This window comes from Chrysochloris asiatica, unplaced genomic scaffold (assembly GCF_000296735.1).
Source record: "Chrysochloris asiatica unplaced genomic scaffold, ChrAsi1.0 scaffold00239, whole genome shotgun sequence".
NCBI classification, from domain to species: Eukaryota; Metazoa; Chordata; class Mammalia; order Afrosoricida; family Chrysochloridae; genus Chrysochloris; species Chrysochloris asiatica.
The window spans coordinates 175,323-180,055 of NW_006408757.1; positions in this window are offsets into that span (position 1 = coordinate 175,323).

Here is a 4,733-nt window from a genome sequence, read left to right on the forward strand (position 1 = left end):
CAAACTTCATCTCTCATACTTTGGACATATTGTCAGGAGGGACCAGTCTCTGAAGAAGGATATCATGTTTGGTAAGGTGGAGAGTCTGAGAAAAAGAGGAAGACCCCAACGAGATGGATTGGCCAAGTGGCAGCATTGATGGACTGACTTAAGTGTGGCAACAGTAGTGAGGTTGGCCCAGGATCGGGCAGTGTTTTGTTCTGCTGTGCTTATAAAGGTCGCTATGGGTCGGTACCGACTCGATGGCACCTAACAACAACATATCTTGTGTGCGCTCAGATTCTGGGACTACAAAGAGGAACTAAACAAGTTCTCTGCATTCAAGGAGAGGGAAAGAAGGTAACAAAGTGAGGCTACCTTAGGTCCCACATACATATGGTTATAAATTCAATGCTGTTGCCATCGAGTTGGTTCCGACTCATAGCGACTCTGTATAGGGTTTCCGGCTGTTCGGTTTGTACTGCCGATCTTGAGGTTAGCGTCTCGTGCTTATCCTACAGCGAGGGACACACCAAATCCATATACTCATTTGTTGTTAAGTGCTGTCGAGTCGGTTCAATGGAATACACTAGAGTTGTTTTTTTTTTCTCTCCTTAAATTTTGAATACTTTTCTTAAAAATAGACCTGTCTATCTCTTCTTTCAAGGAACTCTGGTAGAGCACGGTCGCTATGAGGCGGAACCTACTCCAAGTCACATAACCACCACCACCATCCCTTCTTTCGGGTTCCCTTGAGCCAGCCAGTCTGCCTATATTATGAGTTGGGAAGACTGTGGAGGGGTTGGAGAGTAGGGGATTGAAGCACTTAGGGTCCCAGCTTGAACCTTGGCAACCTGTCCCTCGCTTTCTGTACTACTCATTTGGCACTTAAAGAGTTTCAGGGAGAAGAAAAGACAATAGAGATCATCTAGTTCGCTAACGAAAACATAAATTGAATCATGCTAATCCTCTGCTTTAAGGAGCTCTGGTAGTGTAGTGGTTACGAATCGGGCTGCGAACCTTAAGGTCAGCAGTTCGAAACTACTAGCCGCTCCGCGGGAGAAAGATGAGGCTTTCTACTCCCGTAAGGATTTACACCCTCAGAAGCCCTGTACAGGGTCGCTATGGGTCGGAACCGACTCGACGGCACTTAACAACAACAACAACAATCCTCTGCTTTAAAACGCCACTTGCCCCTCCCCCACTTCCCGCTTAGCATGCTGAAAACTTTGCATGATGCCCCCCTCCCCTTAGTTTTTATACCACAGTTTGTCAGAGGACTTGAGGAAGTCAAGGCACTTTTTTTTTTTAAAGCATATTTTTTCTCTTTCATTTCACATTTATGCACAAATGACATTCTAACAATAATAAAGGGAATTTAGAAAAAGATTAAAAAAAAAAATCTCCAACACTACCTTCTCAAACACCCTAAACACATCAGCTGTATTCATTTGTTCTTGTTCTCATTTTGATCCATTTGTGTGCATGCATACTTTTGCATAATTCTAGTCCTCCCGTGCAGATCGTTTTATATTCTACTTTTATTATGTTATAAACACTTTCCACGTAGTCATCATAATTATTATTTTGAACACTTCACCATATTCCATTAAGTGTATGTCTCATAATTAATAAAGCAAGTCTTCTATTGTTGAACATTTTATTTTTGCACTTTTTCATTATTAGGAGTGATGCTACAGTGAACAGCTTTTTTTCATCCAGACTTTTCCTTCAGGTGAATGATTTCCTCAGAATAAATCCATTCCTTCAATTCCTACAACACTGAGTGCCTACTCTGTGCCAAGCACTGTGCAAGTATTATGAACCAAGGATGCAGAGATGTTTAAGGTCCAGTTCCTGCTTTCAAGGAAATCACACAATAATAGGACAGGCAGGTTGGGGAAGTGAAGAGGACAAGTGGGTAGTGAAGCAGGTCTGAACACAGAGACTGCTAAATCTTTTCTAAGGTTTAGACATGGAAAGATTTAAAGGAGAACATGATTAGCTTTGTGCTTTGAATGTTCTCTGTAGAATGGTTTGGAGGAAGTGTGATTTGCTTGAAAGAGATATGTCAGGGCTATTGAAACAATTCAAACAAGAAACCCCAGGCTGAGACCTAGGACTGTGACTAAGGAGATGGGGAGGAGCTGGCAGTTTCAAAAGACATTGGAGATGGGGTATTGGCAAGATCTGACAGAAAAATGAACTATGTGCAGGGGTAAGGGACAAGGAGATAATAGGGGTGACTCCCAGGTTTTTGGCTTGTTGACTCAGTGGTGCATTCGCTAGAAACAGGAGGCAGAGAAGACTGTTCCTGAAGAAGATGAAGAGGTCAGTCTGAGATGTGGGGCTAAGGTGGGGACCTCATATTGGAAGTGTCTTACAAGCACAAAGTTGAGATAATCTAAGCTACAGGCTTGTTGTTGTTATTAAGAGCCGTCGAGTCAGTTCCAATTCATAGCAACACTCTATAGGGTTTCTGAGGAGTGACTGGTGAGCCTGAACTGCCAACCTTGCAGTTAAGCTACATACAGGCTGGCGCTGCAGAGTAAGCACTGGATTGCTAACTGCAAAGTTGGTGGAAACCCTATACAGGGTTGCTATGAGTCAGAACTGACTCAACAGCACTTAACAAGAACAACAGGCTTAGATTTATAATAATAGTTGGTCTGTGTAGGAAGCTCCAGTGATGCTGTAGAATAAGGACTGGACTGATAACCGCAAGATTGACAGTTCAAACCCACCAGTAACTACTCGGAAGAAAGATGAGGTTGTCGGTGGTGCTATAGGATAAGTGCTTGACTACAAGGTCAGTTTGAACTGAAAAGTTGGCAGTTCAAACTCACAAACCGCTTCTCGGAAACCCTATTCAGGGTCTCTATGGATTTGAACTGACTGGACAGCATTTAACAACAGCAACAAAGCTGCCTTTAATGTTTGCAGTCTCAGAAACCCTACCAGGTCATTATGAGTTAGAATTGACTTGATGACAGAAAATTTGGTCTTGGTTTGTCATTATTTCATGAAGTGGTTGGAAATAACCCCTGGAAAGGGAACACTATGTCATAGAATCTGAATGTTGTTAGAATAAAAACCTTTCTCAAAGGACTCTCGCACTACATTTGTGCCAACCTGGCAATTACTTATTACACTTATCTTTTGCTAATGTAATTGTTCAAATGTGATTTGCACCTTCTGGTATTCCACCTGACATCAGCAATGATATCCCTCGTTCCATGTCCTTTTCTGAATTCAGCTTGAATTTCTGGCAGTTTCATGTTGATGTACTGATCCAACTATTTAAAAATTATTTTCAGCAGAATTTCACTTGCATGTGATATTAATAATATTGTTCTATAATTTCCTCATTCTGAGGGATATCATTGCTAACATTAGATGGATCTTGGCTGAAAACCGAGCTACCAGACAGAGGTTTACTTGTGTTTTGTTGACTATGCAAATTCGTTTAACTGTGTGGATCATAGCAAGTTATGGGTAACATTTCAAAGAATGGAAATTCCAGAACATTTAATTGTGCTCATGCAGAATCTGTGCATAAACCAAGAGGCAGTCATTTGAACAGAACAAGGGGATACTGCATGGTTTAAAATCAGTAAAGGTGTGTGTCAGGGATGTATCCTTTCACCATGCTTATTCAATCTATATGCTAAGCAAACAATCTGAGAAGCTGAACTATATGAAGAAGAACGTGGCATCAGGATTGGAGGAAGGCTCATTAACAGCTTGCAATATGCAGATGATACAATCTTGATTGCTGAAAATGAAGAGGACTTGAAGCAATTACTGATGAAAATAAAAGAACACACCCTTTAGGATGGATTACAACTCAATGTAATGAAAACAAAAATCCTTGCAAATGGACCAATAGAAAGCATCATGATAAACAGAAAAGATTGAAGTCATCAAGGATTTCATTTTACTTGGATCCACAGTGTTTAATGGAAGCAGCAGTCAAGAAAACAAATCTGCTGCAAAAGACCTCTTAAAAGTGTTAAAGAGCAAAGATGTCACTTTGAGGACTAAAGTGCTCCTGACCTAAGACATGGTATTTTTTTTTAATGTTTTATTGTGAATTATGTGATAGTTTACATGGGAGAACTTTAGTTTTATATTCATTCTATCGTATATCCTTTCATTGCCATGGTTACAATCCCCTCCATGCATCATCAACCAACCAAAAGGTATACCCTGCAAGCCTGCCCCCCACACTCCCACGGTCTTCAGCACACAGTCCCTCTCCCTCTCTGGATCTAAAGTCCCCAGCTGTTCCATCGCTCCACTTCATCCTCTCTGCCTCCATCTCAGGCATCCCTTCTTCTCTGGATAGGGTCCCGCTCTCTGCTCTTCTCCAATGGTAGTCCAAGGGACCTCCGCTCCTAGACTGGAGAGTTAATCACTCCCCTCCTTGCTATAAAATGTCTACCTTTACATTTCCAACCGTCACAATCAGTCCTGATAACAACTATTCACTATTGCATCACAAGAGACCCATCTGCATTTCATTTCATCAAACCTGCCTAGACAGATTGGATACTACTCAGTGGAGATTTTACCTTGCTCCAGGCCCTCTGGATCTAGGTTCCCTCTTGAAAGCTTGTAAGCCAGTCACTTCTTGCCTTTGTAGCATTCCTCCCCACCCCCCTTCATTTTGGGTAGCCAATGTCCAAGTTGCCCATCCCTGCCTACTCTGTGTGTGGAGGGGGTGGGAATGATTCTTGCTGTAAGGATTTGTT